Source organism: Anas platyrhynchos, chromosome 1 (genome assembly GCF_047663525.1).
Source record: "Anas platyrhynchos isolate ZD024472 breed Pekin duck chromosome 1, IASCAAS_PekinDuck_T2T, whole genome shotgun sequence".
Lineage (NCBI taxonomy): Eukaryota > Metazoa > Chordata > Aves > Anseriformes > Anatidae > Anas > Anas platyrhynchos.
Window position 1 is genome coordinate 87,025,340 of NC_092587.1, and position 12,161 is coordinate 87,037,500.

The 12,161-nt window shown below is 40.1% G+C and overlaps 1 protein-coding gene across 1 annotated transcript in view; it reads left to right on the forward strand.

The window, feature by feature from the left end:
• ZBTB20 (zinc finger and BTB domain containing 20) overlaps window positions 1-12,161 on the forward strand; it is a 522,330-nt gene that overhangs the window by 18,879 nt on the left and 491,290 nt on the right. The window lies entirely within an intron of this gene.

The window sequence follows — 12,161 nt, forward strand, 5'->3', positions numbered from 1 at the left end:
TTTTTTTTTTGTAGGATGAAAATTCCAGTGTTTGGCCAGCCTGAATCAAAACTTCTGGAAACTTGGGGCCAGATCTTTGGTTTGTACAAACTGGCTAGCTCCATTGTGTTTAGTCCACAGAGGATTTGGCCCTAGTTAATTAATGGTTCACCCGAGGTCGTGCAGCGAGTTGATTTTAAAGCTGGGAATCGAATCCGGAGCTGTTATTATTCAGTCCTGTCATATATCTTGAAGTTTACTGCACAACATTGTATTTTTCTTAGACAAGCTGGATTAATAAGAGCCAGAATCCACGAGACTCTGATTGCAACTTTTCTTAAAAATCGTGCTCTGAAAATCTATTCAATTGTGATCTTACTAGAAAAGAGAGTAAATATGTTGTAATTAGTGCATAGGTGACACTGACTACCGAGGGAGAGAGAGGCCTGAAAAACTGCTTTTGTTATTTAAACCTTTCTTTCAAAGTACAAAAGCATTTGATTGGCACTTCACTGATTTAATAGTCCATTTGTAATGCAGGAAGAACATTACAGAAGATTTTAGCATTATTTTAAATCTCATCATTTAATCTGTAGGTGTTTAAAAAAAAAATCCTCATTTCTAGCTGAAGAAAACTTTCTGATAGCACGTAGAACCTGCGACTAGTCAGTTGTTCGAGGTATGGATGTCTTGTGGCTTCCAAAATAAAATGGTTTATAGTCTTAAAATAAAACTTGGCTTGTTTGTTGTGCTAGCACATAGAATCTTTCTGGCCAAGGATTTCATGGTAACGCTGTAATGTTAGGAATGGCATCCAAAGCCCCCTGCTTTCAGATCAGGGGGCTTCTAGCATTCAACCTAAAAAAGAGAGCAGCTCAGATCATGTGCAGCAGTGAGGCCAGGTGCGTAAGGTACCAGCTACTTCATTCAGTTTTCTGCATTTACAGAGGCTGTCTTTCACCTGTGCTTGCATAAATCTGCTTTGTAAAGGCTGAATTCTTTTTCTGATTCACACGTGGGGAAGATACAAAAGCAGTGAACCCAGACTGCCTCCCCACGTTTCTGTTTGAGAGTGGAAAAGGACTCTGTGAAGCTCACGAAGGCTCGTCTTTGCCTTCCAAATGTTTTGGGGGTGACTTCAGGGCTAAAATCTTATAAGACCCTAAATTAAACAGCAGTGATACGAGTTGCCAGTGTCAAAAAGCAGGCAGTGACAGAGTTTGCACAGACCCTCTGCCTCCCAGGCCACAGCTGCACCTATTGGCTTCATTGTCCCATCCCTCCCACGCACATGCATGCCTGGCATTGTTTTGGAAATACAGCAGAAACTTGATAATTCAAACTGATGACTCGGAGAGCCACTTGTGGAACTAATTTATTGGGTAAATTAGTGACTACATGTGCAGGCAAAATTGGGAAAGAAAAAAAAAAAGATGCTGTGTCATAGTGTATGATTTGTTACTTCAAACAGCGTGGTTTAATTGTCACTGCATTAATTTAGTATTGTGGACAATATTTTTGTTCGATGTTTTAAAAATAAGGTCTTGAAAGGTCTCAGCGTGGTTCTATCCTGGTTGTTTAAATCTTTGAGGGGAATTGGGTTTTCAGTTCTTCAACGAGGAGTTATAATTTGGGATTAGAAATTAATCCGTAGCACCTATTTTATGGTACAGGATTTATGGCATGCCTCAGAGGTTAAACCATAGCCATAGTAGACTGATCCGTGCTGTAGGCTTATTTGATTTCAGCAGGACTGCCTGACTAAGACAAATAGGATTTGATCCTTGCTGGGTAACTCTGGTCAAATTCCAGGTGCCTCTTAAGACTTACGATTTCCATCTCGGTATTAGAAAATAAATGTGTTCTCTTTGTTTGTTTTTCACAGGACCTCAGTATTGTTCAGTACAGTTTGCCATGTGAGGCTGTAAATCCTTTCAAGCAAAGTGGGGTTTTAGGTTTGCAAACTGTTCCCAAATAATCACACCTGTACCGTGAAGGAAAAGGCTGTCCTCTGGCCAAGTTTGGACAGAATTTAGGATGCTTAGTTAATTGAGATTCCAGAGCAACTGGAATTACTAATATAGAAGATGCTAGGGAGAAAAGTAATTATTTTTAATTTGTTCAAAGTACCAACTTAATGTTAAATGATCAAAATTAATCTGTAATTGCATGCATAGTAGCCCAAGTAATCTTACCAGCAGTTTAAACTCTCGGAAGAGGCAAGCTGTTGTTGAAAGTATGCACAAATTATTTTGGTATTAAAAACAAAACAAAAACAATACAATGTCTCAAACTGGCAGCTTTTAGTAAACTTTGTTTGTTTACCCTCCCATAGCCATGCTGACCCTTGATCGTAGGTATCAGAGCAACACAAACAAAACAAAATCCAGTTCTTTAATTTTCATGAGCAGTGCACTCCGAGATGAATCACTGAGCAATCCCGAAGCAGAAGAAAAAAGTTGTCATTGACAGGTTTTCACAACCAGAGGTGATTTCTGTACTGCTTTGTGAAGTCCCACATTTTGTATCCCGAGCAGTGTGAGCAGAATAAAAAAGGAGTTCAGGGAGTAGATTATTTTGCTCTTACCAATACTAGTAAATACTTGATTCTGCTCTGATTTTCTCAGATAGTTCTGAAAAGTGCCTCAAGAAATACCTAAATATAACCTTTTGTAATCATATGTTCTCATCTGGGATAGTTCTGATTGTTTTACTGTTTATTCAAAAAAAAAAAAATAATTATTCCTTCCTATTATTCCTTCCTTTTTCTTTCTTTCTTTTCCCTTTCCTTCTGTCCTTCTTTCTTTCTTTCTTTCTTTCTTTCTTTCTTTCTTTCTTTCTTTCTTTCTTTCTTTCTTTCTTTCTTTCTTTCTTTCTTTCTTTCTTTCTTTCTTTCTTTCTTTCTTTCTTTCTTTCTTTCTTTCTTTCTTTCTTTCTTTCTTTCTTTTTCTCAAATACGGGGTCCAACCCAATTATCGCTTCTTATATTTTCATAAAAGCAGACTGAAGCCTGAGTGCTTGTTTACTGGTTTTGGTTCCTGGCTTAAGACTTGGAACCCTGAAGCTCTCAGCTGTGCCACGAATAGCTTATTTGACTTTAGGGAAAATTGCTCCGTCTTTGTTTCCTATCTGTAACAGGAATAATGCTCGTGTGCTGTCATCACAGATATTTGCAAAGGTATATACACGGAGAATTCTGAAATGCTGTTGTTATGGTTATGTAGAATATCTCAGTAATAACTTCAGAGACTCGGTGCCAATTATTCCATTGGCTATTCGGTTTGACAGTGAGTGCCAGTGTTAGTAACTTCATAAACTTCACTGTAGTTATTCTGGGTTTGCATCAGAAAACAGAACGTGGCTTAGACATGAATTTCCTCTTTGAAATAACTGAAGTGACATCAGTGGAATTATACAGGAATGATTTTGGCATTGATATTACTGCCAGACACAGCACTGAGTGCTTTGGCCTCATACAAAGCGAGCTGTCTTAGCAGTACAGGAGTTCAAAGCTCCTTCTGAGTTGTAGTATCCTCTTTACCATTTTCAGTTTTCAAGTACTGCAGCTAGCAAGTCGCGTTGCTGCAACAACCTGCAAGGTTTAAAAATGCGCCTGTACACAAATGACTTAATCTCCTCACTACCTTTGGCACATCCATAGGTCTAAAGCTTAAGGACTTCCAACTTTTAAAGGTTTTTTTTTGTGACAAACCGCAGTCAGAAACGCCGGCTGTTTTTCTTACACGTAGCACTTTATATTTCCAGACGCTGTAAATACTGGCCTTCAGCAAGCCTTTGTGTCACACATCACTTTATGGAAGAAGAAAGCAGAAAATCCCCGCTGTTTCCAAAATCGGTGATAACTTTTAACTCTTTGTATTTTTTGCAAGGTACTGAGGCTTTATTTCCGTGACCAGCACTGCTCGCTCTGTGCTTTACCCTACGGTAGAAGTCGGAGCTCTCAGGAAGAGTGAAACAGCAGCAAAATTCTTTAAAACAGGCTGGGAGTGCCTGGAGTTTGGTATTCAGGCCACTAGAAAAGCTCTTCTTTGGTAGTTTTAAGTGCAACAGAATGAAATTTGGGGCTGAAAGAGCAGGTGCTGTTATTCTGTACAAGCAGCATTGCCTGTTTTGTTCGGCAGTTTCCCGTTTCGTCGCTGTAAAATAAATAAATAGAACCCTTTGTGCTCTTTAGGTGGAATTTGGAGGTTGGGTCCCGCTTCTCTCCAAAACTCTCGCAGGACTTTCTCCCCCCATTGTGGCGTGTGAATAACAACCCGCCAGCTCAACGCCAGGTTTTTGCATCAGGCGGCTGAAAAGAGGCGCCCCTATTTATAGCAGTCAAACATTGGCAGGTGCAAGACTGGTGAGAAACTTTAGTCTCACACATCCCAAGTGGTTGTAGGGAAGAGTCTTCTGCGTGGTGGAAGCTGGGCCACGAGAATCAACAGCCCTGCTCGGTGGCTGTCTCCTCGTTTGGATCAATCAGCCTGTCTTTCCAGGAGGGGGTGTAACCAAGAAGGGCCTGATGGTGCTGCTTGCAGTAATATACTTAGCTATGGCAGCTTTAGCTATTATTTATAGAAGCGCTAATTATATCAATAGAAATAGCAATATTAATACTGTTAAGTGTCGGAATCCACGCTTGACAGCATGAACTGAACGCAGCTACTGTGAAACAAAGCAGCCAGCTTGTCTCCCTTGTCAAACCACCAAGATGCGGTTCAGGAAGAGTACACACCCACCGTAATTGCTCAGGGTCTCACCGTTTTTGCTCATCTTGTTTTATCGCTCTCGTTTCAAGCTGCAAGCTCCCGAGACTGGCTGTTCCCAGGAAGCGCAGCCTGCATCCCGAGTCGGTCCAGGACATGCAAACTGTGACTAAAATGTCGCACTGGGTTCCAGTTCAAAGCTGTCATTCTGCAATGCTGGCAACCGAGAAGTGTCTCAAAGTTCAGATTTGGACCCAAACTTTTTTTTTTTTTTTTTTATTGAGCCTCTGCTCTTACCGCTTCTTGTTTACAAAATAGTTGGTGAAAACTCACATAGATTTCAATCCCCGCAGTTACGTGCAGACGACGTTGTAACCAGCCTTAATTGGCATCTTTTAAAGGGCAGAAATCATATTACCAAAAAATAAACAAAACTAAAAGAAAACAAGAGCATATTGAGACTCGTTTTCTGGCTGCTTTTTTAACATTTAAAATGTGCTTGATTTCCTGTCAGAGCTCTTGTTACTTCTGCCTACCTCTTGTGACAGTGTTTTAGACTGACTTCCCACAGGAGCTTACAAATCAAGCAGGTTAATGTCTTCATTAAAACTGAATAACAGTTTACTTTGGGAAAAAAACATATTAAATATTTCAGGATATTGAACACCAAACTACTATTAAGCTTTAACTAATGCATTTACTTTGCTGACACTTGCTCTCCGATGGGACACGTAGCTCAAGTTAATGTCACTAGAAGTGATGTTTAAGGCTTCACGAGGAAGTGTTTCCAACCCCTTCTAGATGATTTTACTCCAATTCTATCACTCTGTACTTGAGAAAAAGTTTTAAATAATTTCTTTCAGCAACTTGCCATCCTTATTTTGGAAACGCTCTGGCTATAGATGTCCCCTCTGAAGTCTGAAATAACCCTTTCTATGTCCTAGATATATGTGGTATGTCGTGTAAAGAAAGTGACAGCCAGTTGGCCTCCGGACACGTAAAGAATGTCCTTAGTACACGTTGCCTTTGGGAGGAAAATACAAAGATTGTCACAGACGGGAAGTCACGTTCACAACGCATCTGTCACCAGTGCTTGTAAACCCACCTCGAGGTGCCACTGATGTAGTGGAAGTGGATCAGCAGAGCAGAAGTGGAGGCACGTGGCCAGTAAGTCAAGGCTTCTCGGTTGGCAAGTGGTGGTGTTCTGCCTGGGCTGCTGTTGCTGCAGAACTGTTTGCTTATATCTTTCTGCCTCTGTGCAGAATCTATTTGTGATGATGCCATGTGGGGCACGGGGCAGGCCATCAGCAATAGGGAAGGGGGTTGTTTGGGTTTCCTTGGGTTTCCTTTGCTCATGTTGCACTGCATAGTCTGTTGGTGTGATTTGCTTTAGCAGCTCCTTTTGGTTTTGTTGTCTTCTTGTTTTGTTTTTTCTTTTTGGTAGTGGGTTATTGGGTGTTTTCTCCTTTTTTCCTTTTTTTTTTTTTTTTGACCTCTTTATTTGGCAATCCTATGGTTTACTTATCTACTATCAAAGCCATGTCAGACTGTGGTGCGTCATTCTTTCTGGATCCAACTGCAGCAGCACCCCAGTACATGAAGCAATCAAACAACATTTCTTCTCTGGCAAATTTAAACCGCTCCCTTTGAAGTTTGCGAATTTATCCAAAAAGAAACAAATCAAAACCAGTTTCAGCTCTGTGCAGAAATAATACTGATATTCTCTGATGCTATTTCCCATTGTTGATCTTTAATAATTCTGGAACTTTTCTGACATCTCTGTAAGCTCTGTGAGCAGGTGATCTGTGAGTAAATCTCCCTGAGGAGTTACAAACTTTCTTGAATTATTTACGTCTGCTGTAGGAACTCTGTCTTGTATTGCATCCTGGGCTGAGTGTGGGGACGATGCAAGCTGAATGACGGAGAAAGAAGCAGGGAATGTGCCTATAGCACATAAAGATACCTGTAAGTTTTATGCATACATTATACCAAAATTATTCTACTGTAATGCTGCTGGCTTCAGCAGAGTTTACTTGTGGAAAAAAAAATTGCCCACAAAACTTAGGATCTTGGTTACGGCCATAAAGAGGTCATTGAGAAAGATGAATGGCTTAGAGAATCATTTATACAGTAGGGCAAAAGTACAAAGCCCAGTTTAACTACTGCTGGGTATCTGAAATACGTCGTTATTCAGTGGTGAAGCTCTGGAACGTGCTTAGCTCTATCCTCATCACAGCTGGCAAATTTGGCAATTCCTGGTAGGCTACTAGGTAATTAATGCGTGTGCCTGGAATATGATTTTTTTTTTCTTTACTTGCAGCCCCATTACATTTAAGTTCACGAGATAAAACAATTCTTGTTTTCATTTACATAGCTCTTTGGGGCACTCCAGTTTTTGGGTAAACAAATGCAGCTCAAAATTGCTTTGAATTTACGTGCCATGCACATTTGTTCACTGTATTGTCATTCTTGCCCTTTAATTGGGTGCATGTGTTACATTTCTGAGATTTTTGCATTTGCCGTTTGAAAATAAAAATTGTGTTGCCTAGTCCTGACTTGCGGGATAAATGAAACAGAACTGCTTTTGCTGCTGCGGTGGCTCAGTACACATACTCGCGTGGTGTCAAAACATACTCAGATTCACAATTTGTTTTCTGAAACAAATTTCTGTGCCTTGTGCACACTCGCCTCACATGGACATTTGTTACAGTAAAAAGTAATGTTTCGGGCTAAGAATGTAGACTTGTGTGGTTCTAGTTGGCCCAAAGGGAAGTCACCAGAAATCAGGGATTGAGGTGAAGAGGGTCACTAACCCCACTTTTTGGTGAAGGGGTCGTGTTGCTGGTGCCATATCAGAGATGTTTGCCCCATCTTGCCTGTCCTGCACCTGCTCTATGGATGGTGTTATCTTGGCAGTTTTTCTTCCAGTTCAGTGCTGCTCCTAGAAAACACAATAACCCGGGCTTTGAGAAAACAGTTTAAATTAATGCTAGCCAGATTCCCAGATCAGCATTAACATCATTTGTGTGTATGTATTGCAATGGAACTAGGCAAGTCCCAGATGAGATCAGCGCCCCATCCGCTGGTGCAGGGGTTTTACATCCTGTAAAATAGATTCGCTGCCTCAGGAAGCGTATAGTTAAATGAGCAAGTCAAGCAAAAGGTGAAGGGAACAAAATATTGTAATTCCCACTATAGTGACTGCAGACTAAGACACAGAAAGATTTAGTGACTTGATCAGGATAATCCAGGGAAAGGAAAGCGAGGTTTTCAGAGGCAACTAACTCCCACTAAAGCAAGCATGGGAGTGATGTGCCAACCTGCCATTTGTGCCTTTGAAAATTTCCCCAGGGAGTCTATTGTAGAGCCAAGCATTGAACTCTGATCTTCAGTCCCCCACCAGACAACCGTTCTTTTCTGCTTTAAGTGGTTTTAATTGAAAAATGCCATCTGAACAGTGTCTGTAAAGAATTACTTTTCCTCAGAACCTCCAAAAGAAAAGGAAAATGATGTGCTGCAGCAATAAATTAACCAGTGATCAAAATAAAAACCACAGTCTTGTTATGAAAACCAGAACTGGTGGGTAAATACTGCGAATTTATGACACCACTGGAAAAAAAAATCTACTTTGGTAAATGTTAACACTATTAGAAGTAAAGAATTTTTTTTAATTATTAAACTATTCAAAACTCTTCTAAACAGACTTCACATGCAAAAGCTACAATTTTATTTTTTTAAAAAAAGCAAACAGTTCACCCTTGCTTTCCTGCAGGCACTATTTATATCTGTGTCGGTGTTTGTTTCAGTGAAGAGAATAAAACTGAAGCCCACATGACCCTCTCATACTCTCCCCAAATAGCAATAACACTTTTCCTTTTTTTTTTTTTTTTTTCCAGAGTTGTAGGAATATTGGCTCACACGTTCTCGTTGCTTTGTGAGCAGGTTGACGCTCTCCCCATTTTACAGTTTGGGAAACAATGGCTGGACTCAAGGTTATCCGAGTCCAGAGAAACTGTTAGAGTCAGATTACGCTGCTGGAGTGACCCATGTTCAGGCCACTCCAACACGTCCCCAAATAATATTTTACAAGCATGAGCCATCTGTGTGTGATGAGATCAGACGTAAGGAAGTCTGTAGTTGCCAAGAGAATTTGAGTGAGCAGAATTGTACAACTACAAAGAAATCCTACTGCATCAACAAAGGAAGCTAAGAGAAATATTCCCACTGAGCTCTTTCAGACTGTTTTAATTGGACCATTTGTTCTTGCAATATTTTAAGGGTTCATTCTTCCTTTTGCACATCTAATTAGTACTGACAGTATTGCAAGTTCCGTGTTCATTATGAGTAGCCTCCAAAACGGATAGTCCCATATTTTGGAAAAGAGCAAGGTATTTTTTCTGCTGTGCCTCCCTGTGCACCTGTAGGGGAAGCCAGCCTTTTTGGCCTGGATGCATCACAACTTCCTCCCCCTCATGAACCCCCACAAAGGTTCCCCAGACAAAACTCCCCCAGAACTCTCTGTCAGCTCCTGACCACAAAGTACTTGCTGCGTGTGGACCTCAGAGGTAGGATGGGCTCATTACTTATGTCATCCTGCTTTTATTTGTTTTATGGAGTACTTCACAAAAGCAAATAAATGCAAAGGGTAGGCTTTTCAAAAGCTCTCAGCATCAGTCTAGCTCTTCTCTCTTTGAAGACAACGGGGACTTGACTTGACTGGAGATGGAATTAAGCCAACACTGAGCATTTTCAACAACTCCAGTCATCGCATCTCCCCAGAGAATTTATGATCTAACAAAAAGGATTAATTGATTAGCGCTCAAGTTGACCAATGGATATGAATCTTTTGCTTTCAAGAACAACTCTGATTTTGGAACAAAAGTCTCCTGAGTTTTTGTTTTGGTTACTACGGGTTAAGTTCTGTTAGGGTTTCTCCCAGTTTGTTTTATTAGAAAATAGTATTTATTTGACTGCGGTATGCTACCTAAAATTGCTATAATTTGTTTCTTTATTTCCGTAAACATTGGTGTGTTTATTTTGGATGGGTGGTTAGTTAAAAAAAAATCATAAAAACATATTGGTTACCTCTGATACCTCATTTTCTCTTGTAATCGCTGTATGTAGTTTTCCTATAGCACTGATTAAAAAAAAAAAAGTTGGGGAGGAGAGACATTAGAATCTATTTTCAGGATGGCATATCAGACCACACGCACTTATGGGGTAGAGTAGATTTGTTATTTTGGGCAGTACTGTGGAACTTATGAGAAGCTTTCTTTTTTTATACAAAGTTAGTTCAGAGTAGATTAAAGTTTATTTCAAACTCAGCATATTTGACCTCAAGCATCATAAGAGTCATGTAGAATTGGCTCATGCTATTAAATTCCTACAGTGAACTCCATAATAATGATTAATTTCTTTCATAAACTCTCTTCATAATTAATACAGGTTTCATTGTGGGCACTGCTATTCTCATATTGATTATCTCCACAATTTAGATTGGACTCTTAAAATGATGTCTTTGTTTACTCTGATGACCAGACATTTATTTTATTTGGATAACTCTCATCATTTGCAAACTGAACTGGGGATATTGCTACCATAGAAATTACAAATATTTCAGAGCCGTTTCTTGCAAGAGCAGGGATAATTTTTTGGCACGTGAGATTAATAATACTTTGGTGTTCTCTGATGCCTCTCATCTGAGAATGTGAGTTCTTTATGAACATCAATTAATTAAGCTTTAAGACACCCTCCTGAAATAGGGAGGCATTAGTAACCTCTTGCACTGATGGATAAACTCAGATTTAGAGACATCGACTGACTTAGTCAAAGTCACCTGGCAAATTATCGGGAATATAACCCAGTTTGTTGACTACCAGTGTTTCTGTTGTGAGGAGTTTCTCCTGGCATGATAATTTTTGACATGGCATAGTTGCTTTTGGCAAAATATGCTTTTTAAAAAGTTATAATGACACAAGATGTTTTAGCTGCCTGAAGAAGTATGCACCTTTCTTGGTGTTTGTTTCTTCTCAAAAATAATTCATTTTCAGGATTCTCTCATAAGCTGCAGTTAATATCAATAAACTTTTCAGACTTTGATGATCTCCTTTGGAAAAGGGCTGTCTTCACAATTCTGGGCAACTACAGGAGAAGCAGTTTAAGGGCAAAAAAGCAGAAAATAATGAATGATGAGATTGAGAGATATGAGCATATTGAGGGAAAAGAGCCACAAACCAGATTTTGCAGCATCACAGTGCACACTTTATACAACGCTGTGCAACAGGTGAACCTTCCTCTTGGTCTCTCCTGTGTCTTAATGACATAAATCCACCTCATTCCTATATTTAAAAGCACTTGGGCACAGCTCCAGTCCTCAGAGAGCTCAGTGATGGGGACAGTATATCTTGCGTGGGTGTGTTGCCCGGGCTCTACAGGGTCCTGAGCCCCTTGGCGCTTGCTGAGCTCTCCTTGTTTTGTTAACTTCAGAGAAAAGTTGCAACGGGTGGCAGAAGGCAATAATCTCCAGAAGGCCTGGGAGAGGAGCAGGAATTCCAGTTTTTGAGCTGAATTCAGCCGTCCTGCTGCTGCCAAACCTCCGAGGAGGGAGGGGGAGATGTGGATGTAAGAAGCAGCACGTATATCAGTATCAGCGCGTGCAGTCCAACAGCCCCCGTGCCTGAGGACAGCGAGTGCAACTAAGGACAACGTGGAATTTATAAGAGTACCTCACATGTTGAGATGCTTTATAGTCCCCCCTGTGAATAGCCTAGCAAAAACCATATGTGAAATATAAATACACTGGGACTTAAAAACAGAGCTGTATTCCAGCCTTTTAAGTTAATTTTATAACATGCAGCATCCGAGGGCTTAATGTGTGTTGTATGCGGTGCTAGCCGACTAGCGCGGGACTTAATAAAAGCAGTATGTACTGGAGACACCAGAGGGGCTGGTGGAAGACGGGGGAAGAAGATGGTGGAAATATCACATTTTAGGGAAAGAAAGAATCCAGTTTAAACCAACTGGCTGCTTGTTTCCTTCAGTCAAAATGCAACAATGAACTCCTGTTGTCATGCTGAGTCAGTTGGCAGTGACTCATTTTATCAGTCTCAAAATTGTCCGGCATTTCATCAGAACTGGATTACACAATGGGTTTTTCCTTTTCCCCCTCTTTTTTTTTTTTTTTTCCCAATACACTTGTAATATTAATAGGCACATAAATCATCTGATGTTAACATGTTTCCTCATTAACTTTTACTTTTTTAATTATAAAATTAGTAATCATGCAACTTCCCGAGGAGGGAAATACAGTAATCCCATATCTGACTTGAAATTATAAAGTGCAAACTTTCTTGGTTGTGCCCTTCTCTCAGTTAAAAATAAGTTAAAGCCTTTTGTTACTTTCCACAGGATATTGGCATAGCTAACATATGCTCACAATTGTTCGGCCGAGGTATGTGTTCTCTATTGGGT